Source organism: Antechinus flavipes, chromosome 3 (genome assembly GCF_016432865.1).
Source record: "Antechinus flavipes isolate AdamAnt ecotype Samford, QLD, Australia chromosome 3, AdamAnt_v2, whole genome shotgun sequence".
NCBI classification, from domain to species: domain Eukaryota; kingdom Metazoa; phylum Chordata; class Mammalia; order Dasyuromorphia; family Dasyuridae; genus Antechinus; species Antechinus flavipes.
Window position 1 is genome coordinate 156159775 of NC_067400.1, and position 20599 is coordinate 156180373.

General features: G+C 33.0%; 1 protein-coding gene across 2 annotated transcripts in view; it reads right to left on the reverse strand.

Moving 5' to 3' along the window:
- Positions 1 to 20599, reverse strand: part of FGF14 (fibroblast growth factor 14) — an 801547-nt gene that overhangs the window by 341680 nt on the left and 439268 nt on the right. The gene's annotated exons all lie outside the window — the stretch shown is intronic.

Below are 20599 nucleotides of genomic sequence, written 5' to 3' on the forward strand. Positions count from 1 at the left end.
TTCTTCATTGAACACAGCCCTATTCAGTGACAATCAAGAGTATGCTCAAGGTAAGAGTTTTAAAAAGCATAATTAATATAATTTAATATTATATATATATATAATATAATAATAAAAAATAATCCCATAATAAACTGAGATCCTTGCACCCATAATTTACTTTACTAGCATCTTGCAATCTCATACTAATTTGGCAAACAAGATAAAAGGTCTTAAGTTTGACTTCTGTTCTGATGTCTAGTCAGAGTGAAAGTTCTTCCAATCCTACAATTATTTATACTGAAAAAAAAAATATGTATCTTACATTTCTGTAAGCTATTTCTGGGCAGCTAGATGGTACAAAGAATAGAGTGCTAGGATTGGAATCAGGAAGACTCCAGTTCAAATTCAGCCTTGGATATTACTAGATGTGTGTTTTTGGGTAAGTCACTTAACTTTGCCTCAAATTAATTGCAGAAGAAAATGGAAGGAAATCATTCTAGGACCTTTGCCAAGAAAAGCTCAACAGAATCACAAAGAGTCAGATGCAATTGAAATGACCTAGATAACTGCTATTTCTGGGGGGGCTCTCAGTATTACATTACTATTTATGGTCCTAAAACAGATTTTGAGTTTTATCAGAATAGCTGTAGAATTTAAGCTCTATTAGGCAGCTAGAGGGCACAAAGAACAGAGCACCAGTCCTGGAGTTAGAAGGACCCAAGTTCAAATCTGGTTTCAGACATTGAACACTTACTAGCTATGTGACCCCTTCCCTTCCCCCCACCCCTCCCCACCCCCCACTCCTCCCTCCAAAAACAAAAAAAACAAACAAACAAAAAAAAACCACCTCAATCAAAGAATTTAGGCTTTGCTGAATATTGTTTTTATGAGTAGTCATATTTCAAGGGACATAATTGTCATTGCATTTTGTATGAGTCAAGGTAATAATGAATCAAACAATAATGAGATTTGACTGACTTCCTCTCAAAACTAATAACTAATACCAGACTAACAAGCAAAAAGGCTGATTTGAAAACAAAAATGTCACTTTATTTCTCTTAATATGAAAGATGCACCTACCTAGCAAACTGCAACTAGCCACACACAACTCCAGAGGCAATTTCCTCCCTTTCAGCCTCCAAGCACATATATTTTTATTAGTAAAGAACATTTAACCAAGACATAAATGTGACTCTTTTTCAACTGAATGTAGAGAGGATTCCAAGATGATTCATTTGTTGCTGAAGTCTGTATAAATTCCAAGATTGCAAGAGTGTTTAAAAATTTAATGACATTTACTTTCTTTGACTTCTTGTTTCCTAGAAGAAAGAAGCAAATAACACAGTTGACACTGGAAGCTTCTTGAGGGCAGGGATTGTTTTGCCGTGTGCGTGTGTGTGTGTGTGTGTGTGTGTGTGTGTGTGTGTGTGTGTAAACCTAAGACTAAAAATAGGGGCTGACAAAATAGCCTTTAACAAATTCTTGCTGGTTGATTGATTGGGCAAAGAAACAACAGTTATCTATAAAGGAGAGAGGGGGTGGCTTGAGCGTATGTAGGAAGAAGTAGAAAAGAAAGTTTGATGCTTTTGGTAGCCAATTTTCCTACTTAAGAAATTGTACATCATAATTGAACCATCTTCTCTCCCCCCCAACTAAACACATGGTCAAATATCATAACTCTTAACCTCAGCTTAGAAAAAGAATATTTTCTCACAGTGGAATCATGTTATATAATGAGCATGAGACAAAACAAAATTGACATGGAATCATTAAATGAAATATTTTAAATGGCAACAGATGGAGCCTGTGATGGGAAGTCAAGGTCCAGAATTTCAGACTAAGAGATACAGAATCTTCTTATGTCCAAGTTTTTAGGTTGTCAGGGTATAAGACAAGCTCCTCTATCAAGTCTTGTGACCAGTCGCTCTACCAGAATCACACTCTCCACTCATCAGAAAGAGAGAAATAAAAAAGCAGTAGTACATATACAGAAGACTGTCAAAAGTGGAACCAGGGTGTTGGTGGAGATGGGTGTTGATAATAATGGACCAGTGTACTATAATGACAATCAGATGCCTAATTTCAGGAATGTGTAGGTTGGATAAGGAATTTAAAGGAAAGTGAGCTTAAAATGATGAAGAATGAATTTTTCTTAAGTTCTTTTAAAGTCACAAATTTAAAACAGAATAAGGCAAATTCATATAGACATATATGTATATATTTACATATACACATATTTATATATACATATAGTATAAATGTTCATATATTCTATGTGCGCAGGTTTTCTGTTTTAATAAAGTTATTGTTCAAATAACATAATTTTAGTGATTTGCCCTTTAAGACATACCCAGAATCTCATCTCCATGGTAATCAAATTAACAAGTGTATTTTCTTTGTTATATAGCCTTTTTGGGAAATTTTTTAAAAAAAAGTTATCAATAAAATCGTTTCTATTGTATACATGAGGTTATATAGAAGAATTATTATAACTTAGTCTCTGACCCTTAAGACCTAACAATCAAATTTTCCCAAACTATTCAAAGTTTTACCCAAGATTTAAACCTTTCCATTCATTCTTTTCTTCTACTTACCTAACATCCAAGAAAGAGATTTATCAGTATGGTGGAAGTGTTCTTCAAGAACCCGGTAGCAAGCCAGCCCTGATCCCATTCCCCTGGCACATACTACACTCCCTCTCCTCATATCTGAGCTATGCAGCTTAAATAGTTATGTCCAGGGTGACCTGGTGGGGGCTATTTTAAGATTTACATCTCTCTTCAAATTGCTGAAATCCATACGACAGAAATAGAAATAACCCAGGAAGTGCAGGGTCCCTGGTTGCCCAATCAGCAACACATTCTCTACATTGATGAAGCTCTGCACCCTAACCCCAGAGCTCATCTATCTATGTGGGATAAGCAGACAATGGCTTTCTTTCAAGATTGATATAGCAAAACTATAAGTAGCTTCATCTATCACTAATGGCTTTCATGGTAATTAATAATAGAGTGTTGTACTTATTATTTCAACATAAAATCAATAAACATGATGGATTTGGATTGTTCTGGGTTTAATTTTATGAATACTTGAAATGGAGACAAATCCAGTAATGCTGAAAAAATAAAATAGCAGTGAATGATAACATAAGGCTGCCATTGAGAAGAATAAAATATTAAGCCCTTAACAATTATCTCGGTACTTCAAAAATATAGTACACATATGCAACAATATAAATTAATCCAATTTGCTTGCTGATAAGCTAATGATGCTCTCAAGGGAGTTAATACAGAATGGAAAAATTGAATGGGTAGAGTTGAACAAGTACAAAATAGAAAGAGAACTATATATTCAAAAGTGCTGAAGGATGAAATACTTATGTGCATCAAAAAACCACAGTGGGATCCTAGGTTGTACAAATAGTACTACTGCATTGTATCCAGAACTTCCAGGAGTACAATGGGTAGAAAACAGGAACTATGAAGGAAAGGAGGGAGGAAGGAAAGGAGAAAAAGAGGAAAGGAAACACTGAAGCTGTGTCTGATCCTTCTATTGGTCTTTCCAGAAGGCCATGGTTAGCAAAACATCCTTTTCTTGTTCCCAAAGAGGAGAATGATAGGGTTAATTTAATTAAAATTTTTTTTTCTGAGATGTTAATGGACTGATATTCTAGTATACTACCTTATTCCTCTATTTTCTAAATACTGGAGAGTGTGAATACTAAATAGCAAAACTGATAGTGAGAGAAAGTACAGATGACCTCAAACTTCTGTATTTAATATTCCCTTTTCCCCCCTTTAAGAAATCTAAGGGCTTTTAATTTTCTTTAGAAACAGCTTGTAAAATTACAAGATCATAAAGAATGCAGGAAGTATTAAGTTTTTCAAATAGTTTTGAATATTATCTCTTACTTTATAATTTTCCCCCAAACTTTTAAAAACACATAATAGGATACTAGAATTGGAGGGGACCTCAGCAATTATGTTATCTTTTAATTGAAGTATATGTCCTACTTTCAAAGTTTCTAATAAGCAGTTATATAGCATTGAAATAAATACTTACATCAGGAGTTACTCAATACTTTGAGAGGCATTATACTTCATATTTAGATATTTCTAATTGTTGATGTACTCCTGGAAGTTCTGGATACAATGCAGTAGTACTATTTGTACAACCTAGGATCCCACTGTGGTTTTTTGAAGCACATAAGTATTTCATCCTTCAGCACTTTTGAATATATAGTTCTCTTTCTATTTTGTACTTGTTCAACTCGTTTTCCAAACCCAAATATAGAAATCTCTATTAAATACTTTATTTTACTTTATCTTACTATATTCTGATTGTTCTAGGCAGTATCATTGGGGGTTCTAATTCCTTTATTCAAAAATATCAATTTATTTGGTTTCTTGATAGCTGTAAATTTACCTTCAATCTATCTTCATCAAAATTACTGATGAAAATATTAAACAGAATAGGATAGAACCTTAAAGAATTCCAGTAGAAAGCTTTGAGATTAACTTTCATTTATACTTTTCATATTTTGTATATATGTGATCATTTGTACATTAAATATATGTTTCAATTGAATCAATGTTTTTTGAGTGGAGGAATTTTTTTTTTCCTTTCTTGCTTGTTAGCAACATTTAACACAGTGACTGAGAGATAAGAGTTTAATAAATATTTGTTGAATGACCACCCTTTAAGCTGACATTCATCCAAACTTTAAGTTGTCAGTTATGAATCTATCAATCTCTCCATATTTTCTCTTGTGAGACACTTCATTAATTTCTTTGTTAGAGTATAGAAACATGACAGTATGACATTCTCTGGATTGCTCGTCTAATATTACATTCATTATCTGAAATTCTAATTTTAAAATTAAAAGAAAAATGTGATTTATAACTGGCATAGTTTGTTCTCATACCTTTGCATATTTTAGTGATACCTTTTTAAAATAAAGTTGAAATAAACTATGCTTTGTACAATTTATTCTAGAGGTTTTTTTTTTTTTCAAAAAAATAAAAGACACACTAAAGTTTGCTAAATTCATCTCTTTCTCTTTTTAGAAAGGTTTTTTTTTTTTTAGCCTATCCCCAAACATGAGACACCTTTCCATTATCAATGATTCTTCATTCAACCTTAATAGGATTCTAGCAATCATATTTTCAAATTCTTTTAATGTAACTTGACCAGGTGATTTGAACTTACTGATACTGTCTAGTTCTTGTTATCCCTTCACCTATGTGGGATTTTATTTCCTTCTTAACATAAATGGGAGGTTCTGTTCTTTGTCCAAATGGACCTGGTAGAGTCCCAAGGTCTATTCCTGTCTATATAGGTCTGGTTCCCTAAAATCCTCAAGTCAGGAGATGTAGGTCTGGGCCTTGTTTTGATGTTTTTAAGATCATTCTTTTTTATAACGAAAAACTAGAAAAAAAAAATCAAGACTTAGTAATTCTGCTTTCTCTCTATTATCTGTTAACAATGGGCTTATCTATTCCAAGTAGGAGGTCAATTTCTCCCTTCTTCTTTTATGCAGAAGTAGCATCATCTTGGTGCAGCTAAATAGCTTAGCGGATAGAATTCTGGACCTGAAAGCAGGAAGATTTCAAATAAGGCCTTAAATACTTCCTAGCCATATGACCCTTAGTAAATCATTTAACCTCTGTTTCCCTTAATCTACCGGAGAAAGAAATGGCAAACTACTTCAATATCTCTACCAAGAAAATCATGAACAATATGGTCTATGGAATCATGAAGAAGATCTGAGCAATATTAAGTGCTGTGTAAGACAGAATTCTTTTAAAATTAATTTTGTTTAATTTTCAAAACATATGCATGGATAGTTTTTCAACATCAACCCTTTCAAAACCTTGTATTCCAATTCTCCCCCTTTCCTCACCTCCTTCCCTAGATGCCAAGTAATCCAATATATATTAAACATAGCAAAATTATAAGTTAAATCTAATATATGCATACATAGTGATACAATTATCTTACTACATAAGAAAAATCAAATCAATAAAGAAAAAAATGAGAAAAAAAATGGAAGCAAACAACAACAAAAAGAGTGAGAATGCTATGTTGTGATCCACATTCAGTTCCCACAATGCTCTCTCTGGGTGTAGAAAGCTCTCATCGTTACAAGATCACTGAAACTGACCTGAATCATCTCCTTGAAAAGAGCCATGTAAGACAGAACTCTTAACTTGAAGTTAAGATTCTAAAAATTCTAACCTATGCGTTCCCATTTCAGTCACTACTGAGTGTGAGAACTTGGCCTCTTAAACTCTTAGCCCCAGTTTCCTAATCTGGATTATTGGGTTCTCTCTTAATTCACAAGATTTGTTTGTGAGGCTCAAATGAAATCATGTGTGCCAAATGTTTTACAAATATTAAAATGTTACTTAAGTATTTACTATTATTATTGTTCCTAACATGCAAAAGAAAACACCCTTTTTGCTATTTATTTCCCACTAAAATCTTACTCAGTTGTTTTCATTGCAGCAGATCAGGTTTCTCAAAAGCTATCTTATTGAAGTGCATTTTGTGGTTGTGCATAGCAAAAAAAGATAAGCTTCTAACAGGAGTCCAGCAATAAATGGCCCCATGCTTATTATCCCAAAGCCAATAATATTATGTTCAGAAAGCTGGTTACAAATGAATTATTTTTGTCAAAGTAGCTCATTAAAACATCTATCTTCTAGACTGTGGAGGGAAAACCCACACTAATGAAATCATGGATACTTTAAAGTAGCTAAGCATCATCACCCTTAGCATTTATTATCATTGTATGGTCTCAAATCTCTCCTTGCAGTATGGCTCTTATAAATCAAGGTACAATAGAGTTTCTTATGCAATTATATGTATCTCCTAAGATGTCCCATTTTACCTGTCATCAAAATTAACAGAATGGTGATAAAGCCTCGAGAGCACCATAAAAAAATCTGTTGATATTACTCCTTAAGGAGATTTAGTATATGATTCTTGTTAGGAAGTATTTTCAGTGTTACCACTGGAAAGGCATTAAACTTATTTTTTTCCTTAACCAATAGAGATAATTGAGAATATTTTAGAGAAACATATATAAGTAGTCTATAAGAAAAGATTTTACAGCTAGAGTTGCCCAAAAATGGAATTCAGTGACCTTTCTTCTCACCATGGAGTTTCAAGCAAAGGATGGATGGCAATATATTTTCATTATGTACAGTAAATTTTGGATTAGCTAGAATTTAAAATTTCTTGTATGTAATTTTTGGTCACATAATCAGAATTACTCTTTTCACTCTATCATCACTATTGAGCTGGCTTTCCTTTCAAAATCTCAGGTAAAAGAATGATCTTAACATTTCTCTAACATTTAAAAAAATCAATTCCTGTAAAGACCATCTAAAATTATTGCAAAGTCCTCCTGTTAGGTGCTGACCATTTTGATCTGACTTTTAAACTTTTCACCAACATTCCATTAAAATTGTGATTTTTATAATTTATCATTTTATTAATAATAGGTATCATGTATGCAGCACCTTGCAAATTATTTCATTTGATCATCATAGCAACCATAGGAAATAGATGCCATTATTATAGCCATTTCACAATTGAGGTAACTTGAGTCAAGAATTAATAAATGACTTGCTACAGAGGTCAGAAAGCTAATAAGCATGTGAAGCAGGATTTGAACACAAGATTTCCTAGTCCAGCATACTGTCACTTGGTTGACATTAAACAATACTCTATCAATTCTCTAATCTTTAGACTATTCATATCTACCAAAAGTTGACCAAGTTATTCTACAGACTGAGCTATTATTATTCCTGGATTATGGCAGATAATAAAACATAGCTTTATCCTGCTGACTTGTTTTTGACTTCCACGGGTTCCTCCAGGCCATTATTTGATTTGATTCTCTCCATTTGGCACTAAATTCCATATTTAATAATAGGATCTGAGATCATACCACTTGCTTCAACGATTTATATATTGCTTGGTGCTAATGTTTTTTCCTTAATGACAATTCTCCTTATGTCTGTCATCCTAAAATTTTCCCATAGCAGGTGCATCTTAGACAGGCTCTCCAAGAGCAATAGTCCAGTTTGGCTGGCAGAATTCCACAGTGGAAGGCCAAGACTTTCAAAGGCTTTGCTGATTGCTTTTACAATGCTGCCTTTCTGCTCATGCCAACATAAGAAATTTAATCCCCTTCTTTCTGAGAAGCTGCTTAAATATGCTGTAGTGTTTTTCATCACTCTTTTCTTACATTATCAAGGAAAGCTACCTTATATTACATTTTAGTACCATGGAGCCATCTGGACCTAGCTTCTTCCAACCCAAACAATTATCTACACAAATGAAGAGAGAGAAAAACAGGATTTGCTTAGGGGAAACTAAGAAATAGCAAATCAAATACTATGTGCCAGCCATGTCCCTCTATAGCATGTATGTGTGTCTTTTCAGATACATCTGTTGATTTGATCTCTCGCCAGTTTATATTTTAGAAGTGGGGAAGGGAAGTTGGGGAAAGATGAGAGAGAAAAAGGGGTAAGGAAGGGAGAGAAATGAGAAAAGAAGGAGGGAGTGACAGAATGAGAGAGAAAGGTAGGGGAAAAGGGAAAAGATTGAGAGACAGAGACAGAGAGACAGAGAAGAGACTAAAGCAAACATTCCTAACAGTTTAAAATTCTATTTGAAACACAATATTCTCTATGTTGTCATATTTCTTTGATTTTCTTTTAAGTTTCTGGGATAGAATTTTAAAAAGATTTTTTATCAATGATTTTCTGTGTATGAAAAACTTCTTTCTATACTTAATCATTCTTTCTATACTTAATCATTAAAATAGATAAAACACATTTTCTTTCTATACTTAATCATTAAAATAGATAAAACACATTTTCTAAAGATTAATTGGCACCATGCACTGACATGGTCCTATTATGTGAGAATGAGAAGATTCTTAAGAGTCTCTCAGAACATTTCCCTTGAATAGAGAAAGACAGGAGGCAATCCTTAAGATTCAGCTTTCTGCTCTGATGATAGCACTGATGATATACCTTTTTGAAAAGCATATTTACTCATTATTCTGACCCTTTATGTTCATTTCTCAAACATAGAAAGAATTGAATCAAATTTATAAGAAAAAGACCCATTTTCCAAGGCATAAATTGTCAAAAAATGGGAATAATCAGTTTTCAGAAGAGGAAAACAAAGCTATCCATTGCCATATTTTAAAAATTCTCTAAATCATAAATGATTAGGAAAATGAAAATTAAAACAACTCTGAAATAGTATTACATGACTATCAGAGATTGGCTAACATGACAGAAAAGGAAAATGGCAAATGCTGGTAAAAACAGGTACATTCATGCACTACTAGTGAAATAATTCAGGAGAAAACTTTGAAACTATGCCCAAAGGGCTAAAAAAAATTGTATAGAGAGAACATGAGTTCAAATCTAGACTCATACAGTTAATACTTAGTAGCTGTCTGATTCTGGGCAAGTCATTTAACCCCAATTGCCTAAAACAACAACAACAACAACAGCAAAAATACAACAAAAATACGACAACAACAATAGAGAATTAAATATAGAAAACCAGCAATACAACAACTGGGTCCTTTATCTCAAAGAAATCAAAGAAAAATAAAAGAACTTATATGTACAAAAATATTCATAGTAGCCCCTTTTCTGGTAGCAAATAGTTGAACTGAATGGATGGTCATTAAAAGGGGAATGGCTGAGCAAGCAATGATATTTTACATATATATGCACACACATATAAGTATATATACACAAACACACATATATATAATATATATATGCATATACATATATGTATGCATGTATGTATGTATGTGATAGTATACTATTGTGCTATAAGAAATGATGACAGGGATGGTTACAGAAGAAAACCTAGAACTTATATGGATGACTTAAGCAAAGTGAAATGAGAATAATCACGAGAACATTGTATACAGTATACCACAATATTGTAAAGATGATCAGCTGTGAAAGATTTAGCTACTCTGACCAATACAATCACGTAAAACAATTCCAAAGGCTTTGTGATTAAAAATGTTTTCCACTTCCAGAGAAGAACTAATGAAGACTGAGTGCAGATTGAAGCATATTTTTTCATTTCTTATTCTTGTTTTTTGTAACAGGTTTAATGTGGAAATGTACTTTAGATGAGTTCACATACATAATATATATATTGATTGCCTTCTCAGTGGGTGGGGAGAGGGAAAAAGATGGAATTCAAAATTTAGGAAATGAATGTTTTATATATATATATATATATATATATATATATATATATATATATATATATATATATAGATGAGTGTTTGTATACATACATCTATGTATGTTTATATACACACACACATACATACATATTAATGATGGCCTTTGGGAGAGGCAGGATGGAATAGTGAAATAGACAGGAAGACCATGTTTTAAATCTTGGGTCTCACATATAGTTGCTTAAGTTTCAGATCTGTATAAGTAAAGGGAGCTTCCTCACAGAGAATATCCTGTACTAATAAAATCAGCCTTCCCCCCATTCCCACCTTAATGACCATTGATTTGATAGTGAAAATTTGGTTGAGTTGTGACTTTCAGGTGAAAGATGAATGAATCACTGAATATTAGAAGACTTTCATTTAAGCCGTGAAGTTATAGAAACATAGCAGAGGGATTAAATAGCTTTCCTCTTTAAGTTATGGCACTTAGAAGCAGTCAACTGATAGAAGACTTCATTTAGCTGAGAGATTTCAAAATAGTAGGAAGAACTGACTTAATTGGCTAAAATCTTCAAGTGAAAGTTTATGCCCTTCATCACCACCTAGAATTGGAAAATGCGAAGCTTCTCACAAAGGCCTCTCTACTTCATGTTTGCCTTGAGAGGGATTTATATGTGGTTAACATCCTGGTATGTTGGCTAGTTTTTTTTTTTTTTTTAATTTTTTATTCATCTCAATATTCAACCAGAAAGTTGTGAAAATTACATTTTTTTGATCATACAACACAGTATCTAAGTAAGTAACTGGCTGGAAAGGTCTGTGTAACCTCTGGTTTCCATGGAACTGTTATTCACATGACCAAGTAACATTCTTTAAATATCCTTTTTTCCCCTGAGGCAATTGGGGTTAAGTAATTTGCCCAGGGTCACACAGCTAGGTAGTGTTAAGTGACTGAGATCAAATTTGAACTCAGGTCCTCCTGACTTCAGGGATGGTGCTCTATCTACTGCACCACCTAGCTTCCCCCCTAAATACCCTTTTAAGGGTGATTAAAAGTTGGAAGAACTTGTTAATAATGCCCTTGAGCAGAGCTGAGATGATCTGCCCAGGTAAGAAGCAATGAAAACCAAAAGACAAATAGTAAAGAAATTAGCAGTTCCAAAGTCTTAAGACCACAGTACTAAATTGCACCAAATACTGGATTTCTCCACCCCCACGTGTTTCCCTTCAAAGTTCCTGTAAATATGTGCTCACTGCTCACCACAGATTTTGCATAAATTGGCAGGACTGTGTCATGCAAATCTATATGTGATTTATTTTATTTTTATGCATTTCCTTTAAAAGTTGAATATGTAATTGTTTCTTTGCCTTGTTAACTAAACAGCTATATTTAGATCTAAAAGCATCATTATGATGAGTGGCTGGTTGTATAAATAGAAAATGCATCAAGGTTGGTGGACATGTGGAGCTTCAGTGTTAAGGAAAGGAAATATATCCCTAGAACCTTTAGAGGATTTAAATGTAACCCTTTGGGGATGATCTAAATCTGGGAACTGAGACCTGTGAGGAGTCAAATCCATGAAGTAAGTCAGAAGTTTGAAGCCCCTACAGAGTGGTTCTCATCAATTGTAACCATAAACCTTGTTACATTTTTACATAATGGAAACTATGTGGGGTTTGCTTTTAATCATTTCAATCTGATAACCCACACCATCCTAGAATTATTTAGAAAATGACATAATTCATAAATCATGCTCTGGTCAAATTTCTTTGCAGCTCCTAAGAATTCTGAGCATATGAAATAAACAAGTTTTGTTTTCATTCACATGCTATCTAGATTATTTTGATATGAGGTATACGTTGAATCCCCAAAAAGCAAAATAAGTGAATATTTACTGATTGCCTATGTAAGAATACTTTAAGGTTAATATAATCAAGAGCAATTAATTTCAGCAGATTGAGATAGAGCAATATTAGTGATTACATCACTAAATCTTCATACTTCATAGATGAAGAAAATGAGATTAAAGAAATTTTAAAATGGTGGTCAATTAATTCAACTTTTTCTCCCACTATTTAGAAATCACTTAGCTGAAGTTTCCTGTTAGCTGATTCAACTTACAGTGGCTAACACCAAAGCAAAAAGGAAATTTTCAATCCACGTGCTTAATTCCTAGGCTTTCAGTAGCTAAAATAAGAGCCCTTTGACTTTCAGTGATTTGCTTTTCACTAAAAAGTCAGAACTCTCCCTTATGTCCCTTATGAAATGAAATGACTTATCTAATTTTTTACAGGTAATAACAGAGGCAAAATTTACATCATGTCATTTATTTATAACTGAACCGTTTCTTAGAGATTCAGTCCAAAACTCTTATTTTATAGAGAAGGAAATTGTGGCCCCATGAAGTAAAGTGACTTACCCAAGGTCACATAGGAATTAAATGGCAGAACTGTGATTTGAACCTAATTTAAAAAATAATAATAATAATACCTACCTTTTATATAGCACTTTAATCCTTACAAATCATTTGATTCTTACATTTCTTTAAGGTTGATGCTAATATTAGCCTCATTTTACATATAAAGAAATGAAGGCTTAGAAAGATTTATCCAGAATGCATAATTAATAACTGTGTTACTTTACATTCAGCAATTTTCTGATGCCAGCAAGTTCCTATCCCATTATACCACAATATCTCTTTTCCAAAATGGACTATTTTTGAAACTAATTTCTGTTTTCCTATGCAGTGTTGTTATGTGCACACATACACATATTTAATTGCTTTAAAACAAATCTCATTTGGATTACCTGGCTTTCAGATTTTTTTTTCCCCTATAATTCCTATTATGTAGTGGTGGTGGTGTTTTTTTCTTTTGGTAATTCCCTTATACCAAAAGTAGATAGTGAAAAGGGACTAAAAAATATTAAAATCTACATTGTAGGATACATCTCAAGAACAAAACAATTCACAAGTTGCCATTTTTAAAAAATATATTAGCAATTAGCAAGCTTTTGCCCAGTGCCAAATCCAAATCAATCCCTGTTGATTTTTTTTAAAAGAACTTGCAGTACCAATAGTCTTGCATTATTAATTAATAGAAGAGTCAGTCCCTTGAGATACCTGATATTAAGATGGGAGTTTTGTAATTCTCTTCTGAAAGTTTAAGAGCTAGACTTGTATTTTTACAGAGAGAGATAATTCACTTTAGTATAGTAACATACAATGGGGACATTTCAAGCAAAAGCAACCTTTACCTCAGGAAAAAGGAGATTTTACTCTTTCACTACTAATTATCTGTGAATGGGAAATTCTATGGTACATGAAAGACAAGACGTTAGAGTAAAATATTTAGAAGAGGTAAAACCAACTATCTTCTCTCCCCCAGATCTTAGGTTGGCTTAAAAAATATTTGATTTTCAATATACTTGAATCCGAATGGTCCAGACAAGGTAAGGTGATTCCAAAAACTGTTCCAGAGCAATAAATGAACAGATCTATTGGATGAATCCAATGAGGATTAATCATTTATAGTTGTTATTAAATGTTCTATTGATACAGAAACTTTAGTTTCATTATAATTAATGCCCAGATATTCTTGAATCTGTTTTGTTAAGGATTGGGACTACAATTCAGAGAATATTCTAATCAATGCTGTTGCAAGAGGAATTTTCAAGAGCTTTGTCCCATAATTAGTTACTGATCTGATATTTTAGCCTGCATAAATCTATTATTTTCTAAGTAGAGAAGCCTCTAAATATATAAAGTCTGCATTGACTATGATAGAAGCCAATCATAGGCATCTCAATGATACAATGATAAAAGCACAGAATTAGAAGTTAGTAAACTGTGATTCCAAATTGAGCCTTCAAATAGTGAGTAGATATGTGACTTGGAGCAAGTCACAAACTTCTGTTCTCCATCTGCAAAATGGGGATTAAAAAAGTACCTACAAGGTCATTGGAAAGATAAAATAAGATATTAATAAAGTGCCTAATAAATCTTAAAGTGATATACAACAAATGTTTATAGTTAATACACGAAGTAGCTTGTTTTATCCTCAATAGAGACTTATCCTTTTATAGGTCTTTGTATCAAAACATGCCATGGGAAAGACATCACATTTCTATTATAATCCTCTACATTTTTTTCTTCATAACTATGTAGAGGCCCCCGTTTTGTAATATACTTACTTTGTTCTTTAGTTAATTTTTTAATCAAGCCAAGATACTGAAATTCTCTTTTTCCAAAAATAGCATTTACTGGGACTAATTTTTGCTTATATTCTAACTGTTTTTAAATGGAAATATTCTTCCTAAAAATAAGCAGACACTAGTATAATTAATTCTTTGCCCCCGAAGAACCTCTATTTAAGCTAATTACAGATAAAACCAATATTGGGAAGATTCTTTGTTCATCTCAATATTTGGTAAGTCACATTGAGGTGAGAATTCAAGATTTTTTTACCAGGTTACATTCTAGAATAATTTCAGAAATTTCTTCATCCTGGAAGATCACTTAAGTCCTGAAATTTACACCTCAGAAGTATTCTTCATCTCTCATGCCTTTTCCTGTAGTTTACCCTTTGCTTTTCTTACCAGGCTATACCCACACTTCTAAAATATATCTAGAAACCTAAGATATATCGCCCTCTTGGCCAGGTACCTTTCTTGCCCTTCCCATGTTCTCTTCAACTCACTTTATTGTATTGTCTTTTCTTATTAGAATGTAAACCCAGGAGATTTTTTTTTGGTTTATTTTATTTTGTTTGGGTTCATGTTTCTATTCCAAAGAATCAGCACAATGTTTGGAATATAGTAAGCACATTAAAAATGCTTCTTCAATAAGTTTTTACTTATTGTGTACTTTGCTATTCATTTTATTTTGTAATTATTTTTGTGCAATATTACATTTGGACAGGACTGCATTAGGCAGTTATGGTTTCCAGTCCATTACCCTTTTAAGATATTGCACTACACGGGGCAGTAGGTTTGGATAATGACAAGTTTTCATAATTATTTTTCATTCTTAAATCTCTTTCTATAGTTCTGGATTTATGGAAACTACACTGTTTCTGTAGTTCTCATATGGTCAAATTTCCTGTTTTCCTGGGAAGAACAAATACCAGTGGATTTCTAGGAGTTGTATTTTCAGGTCTAACCCTGTCATAATCATCCTCAAAAGAGAGCTTTGGTGGTCATGATATCCTTATAAATTTAGAAATATATGTGTGAATTTTTTTTGGTGGAAAGGGTGAAATACAGTTTAAAAGCTACCTTTCATTGATAAATTGGAGAGTCAGTAGTGAATAGACTTGTGTTCATATTATGTGATTTTTGTTTGAATAATATCTAATAACAACAATGATTACCAGCACAGAAGTTTCATTCTGCCTTCCAGCCCCAGGGCAAGATTTATGTTCTTTGCCTGTATAAAAGCAGTAAGATAGGCAACAACACAAGTGAAGTTTGTTGAAGCACTTCAAACAAGATCAGGTTAACAAAAAGCCTACCCAACAATTGCTAGAAAATATCCTTCCTTTAAACAGAAGTGGGGGAGGAGGGAATTAAGATGCTATGGGATTCCTCATTGTCCTGGGGACAAAAATGCCACTAATATAAAGTACTCTAAATCATAAGAGCAGGAAATCTACACACTAATGCTAATTTCCTTTATCAAAAGTATGATGCTGTTAGTTTCATTTTTTTTTAAAGATTCATTCCTATTCTCTATTACTAGCACAGAAAATAAATCTTTTTTTTTTTTTTATCCTGCTTTCCCCCAATCCCTACTCCCATTTCCAGATTATCAGAAGTGACTGATTGAGCATGGCAAATTAATAGGATGAAATTCAAAAAATGGTACAATCTAATCCATCTGATGGCAAACCTTTGTCCTTTTCAAACTAGATTTACTATTCAAAATAAAAGGGAACAATCATCACTTCACAAAATACTAGAGAATGTCATATCACCATCTTGCTTTGATGAAATAGCCTTATCTTAGATGTAGGTTTCTAGATATATTTTAGAAGGGAAAATATTTGGATGACCATAATCACAGATACTGTAGAAATTTCTCTTTTTCTGTAGTTCAGTGATAAAGATTCAGCAGTCATGTGAATACCAATATACTTATTTACCATATATAACACTTTTGGAAAATTCTTCCAGCCAGTCAACAAATATTCATCAAGAATTTGCTATGAGCAAAACAATATGGGGGATACTGAGACATGTATGAAATGATACTCATATAAGATGATCCTTAAAATTTGATTTAAGAAATGATACATTAATCACATAAAAACACAATACAAGAAATAAATAGCCACTATATCAATATTAGTAATGTCACAATGAATAATGATATATACTTTGTTCCAAGCATCCACCTAAGAACTGGATATACAAATTCAAAAGTAAGACTAGCTCTTCTCTCAAGAAGCATATATTCTATTCAATAGGAAAATAAAATTAATGCTGGGGAGAGGTAAGCATAAAAGGGAGATTGGGTCAAAGGAAAAGTGAGTTTATTCATAGGGCATCTAATTTACATGGCCTTTCCAGAAATAATGATAGTACTGATTTGATTATTGTGCCTAAAGCAAGCAGTAGAAAATATGCATAGACAGGAGGAGCATTATGGCAGTAGGGATAATGATATGGTTTCAAGACTAGATGGTCTGATAGAATATGAAGCATGATTTGTTTTAGGTCTGCTAGAAATAATGGGTCAGTTGAGTTTGCACTCACTAATCAATCATGGAAGTGCAAAATATTTGAGAGGTAATACTAATAATAGTTGAAATTTATAGAGAATTTTGAGATTTGCGTAATACTTGATTTGAGCTTCATATAACCCTGTGTATTTTTATCCCTATTTTATAAAGGAAACAGAGAGGCTGTGACATTCCCATGGTTACACAGGTAATAAGTATTAGAGCTAGGATTTGAACCCAGGTTTCCTGATTCCAAGTCCAGCATTGTCCAATATACCACATTACTTCTAATTGCTACAAGTGAAGGGAAACTTTTTAACTTGGGTCAACTGAGATATCTTTAGGAAAGAGAAAGAATTTAAACTGGGTTTTGAAGGATGAATAAGCTTTGGAGTTACAAAATAAAAGGAGAGGATATTTGAGGAAATAAGAATTCTCAAAAAATTCTTTTTAAGAAGAATGATTTTAGACACCAATTTACTGACCCTAAAGTCATAGGATTTTTAAAATCTAATCAAGACAAAAAGAGATAATGAAAGTACTTAGAAATTGTTAGAAATTGAAATAAATGTAGTGAGCCTTTCTCTTAATATCATAGAATGAGGAACTGATACAAAATTACTAGTTATTAATAGACTAAGTTGCATCTTTCTTTACAAATTGCTGCTAATTTAGCAACTTCTTAAAAAAATAATTTGAACTGGTAGTTTAGAGCTGTAAAATAAAATTGAAATGGTTAAGATTCACTTAGTGGTGAACATGGAGAAAAATTCTATTTAAAATGCTCTGAATGGAGGCTGATTTGCCATAGTCAACTCAATTGGACTGCACTTTCTATTCCCACTTTTCTGAATGGGTGACTTTAAATGGGTTAAATTAAGGGCTATTTGAAATGCCATTTGGGGGAGTGGGTAGCATAATACTCCAACATAGCTATGGTAATAGAGCATCTGCATTTTAGCTCTGTTGTTAGTCTCCTATTAGAATCAATGCATATTTCTAGCTTAAATTGAACTTTATCTAAAGATATCCATCGATAGCCTCTTTAGGGGAGAAAGTTATTCACCTAGCCTGAGAAATGAGAAAGGGAGGAAAACTAAGAGGGAGGGAAGAAGGAAGGACTCCCAATTCATACTGATAAGTACCTATTTTACTTCTATCTTTGGGACTAGGTAAATCATAGACCTTTTCTGGGCTTCAGGTTATTTTATCTAAAATGAAAGTAGTAATATCTGGATGACTTACTTCATGGGATTGTTTTGAGAGGAAAATCTTTTAAATCTTACAATACTACAAAAACAGAATTGCAGGTTTCAAGCTAGAAGAAACCTTAAATGCTATTAGTCCAACATTCTTTCTTTCACATATAAAGCAAGTAATTCAAAGACGTTCTAAGATTTGCTCATGGCTACACAGTCAGAGTAAAAAAGTCAGAACTTGAACTCAGGCCTTTCTAACCTGAAAGCTTGCTCTCTATCCACAATAATAATTACCCCACCCCATCCCCCAGACCAGAAAGTAAGGTCAGAGATTTGTTCATAAGCTCTTTTTGCAAAAGCTAGATAACCATTTCCTAAACATTTGTACTTGAGATTCTTTAGTGGTATAGGATTGTTTATATGGCCCCCAAGACCCCAACCAATTTTTTTTTTATTTAATTGGTAGAAGGAATTGAAATAGGAAAAGAAATAAAAGATATACCAAAAATCTGGCTCTGAATTCTTCCTCAATCCCCAAATAAATACCAAATTTGAAATTCTGAAAATAAAAGGAGACATTAATAAAACTGCAAGTAAAGAAACCTATTGAATTAATAAACAAGAGTTGGTTTTATTTAAAAAAAAACCAGTAAAAATAGACAAACCTTAAGTTAATTTGAATAGAAAGAAGAAAAACAAATTGTTAATATCAAGAATGAAAAGGGAGAACTTTCTACTGATGAAGAGGAGATTAGAGCAATAATTAGGAGTTATTTTGGCCAATATATGCCATTTAATCTGATCATCTAAAGGAAATGGATGAATACTTACAGAAATATAAACTGCCCAGATTAACAGAAGAGGAAATAAATTACTTAAATAGTCCCATTTTAGAAAATAAATAGAACAAGTTATTAATCAACTCCTTAAGAAAAAAATCTCTGGGGCAGCTAAGTGGCACAGTGGTTAGAACACCAACTCTGAAGTCAGGAGGACATGAGTTAAAATCTGGTCTCCAACACTTAACACTTCCTACCTGTGTGATCAAAGGCAAGTCACTTAACCCCAATTGCCTCAGAGGAAAAAAAATCACCAGGACCAGATGGTGTTACATGTGAATTCTACCAGACTTTAAAGAACAATTAATTCCAATTTTATACAAACCATTTGAAAAAAAAAAAAAAAAAGAAAGGGGTCCTATCAAATTCCTTTTATGACACATATATAGTGTTGATATCGAAATCAGGTAGGGTCAAAACAGAGAAAGAAAATTATAGATCAATTTTCCTAATGAATATTGAAGCAAAAATCTTAAAGAAAACATTAGCAAAGAGATTACAGTAAGTCGTTCCCAGGATAATACACCATGACCAAGTAAGATTTATACCAGGAATGTAGAGCTGGTTCACTATTAGGAAAACTATTAGCATAATTGACTATATCAATAACCAAACCAACAAAAGTCATATGAATTCTGCCTCAGGTGGTAATTATATGACCCTGGATAAATCATTTAACTTTTCTGGGAATCACCTGTAAAATTTAATGGTTTGACTGTATGGCTTCTAAATTTCCTCACAGCTCTAGGCTATATCCTGTGATCCTAAAATAAGTTTTACCTATTTCATAATTTAACCTATGGCTATCCTGGATTTTTGACATTAGCCATTTTGGAGGAAGAGGTACTCATCATTCTTATTAGGCTAACTCAGTTCAAATCAGTGAACATTTATTAAGCACTTAATATGAGTTAGGCACTGTGCTAAATGCAGGGAATATAAAAACAAGCAAAAAACAACAATAGCCCTAACTCTCAGGAAGCTTACATTCTATTTGGGGGGAGAACACATAAAAAGGAGCTGAAAATGGGAACCCCATGGAGACAAAGTACAAAGGGTAGAGAATAACACATGACTATTCTGAGAGAGAACACACCAATGGAAAAAGAGAAAAAGGAAAAAGGCAGCTGAAACATGGTGGCAGGATCTGGACAACTAGGTTTTCCCAGCTCTAGTATTTTATAATGTCATCATTTTCTTTGATTAGGAGAGACATAAATGTGGTTTTCCAGAGAGAAAGGAAAATGTGGCTTGGGCCTCAAGCTGAATAGAATACACTCAGCATACTAGTAACTCACATTTCAGTGGTACAAAAATCAACATGCTCAATTTAGGAATAAATATTGATAACACATTTGTCATAACACACATGGTAACTTCATTGCCTCAGCGAACTATCTTACAAGCCATCAACAAGTACTATTGAGCTGTGGACCATGCAGAGACCATAAATGAGTTTTTTTTGCTGCTTTGAAGCACTGCCTTTCATCAATGAAATAGATCAATCTCAAATACTCCATTTTGTTTAGGGCACAGATTTCTCTCTTAATTGAGAAACTGGTTTTTCTCCTCTCATTATCATAATGAGACATCATTCCTCCCTTCCCCACATCAAC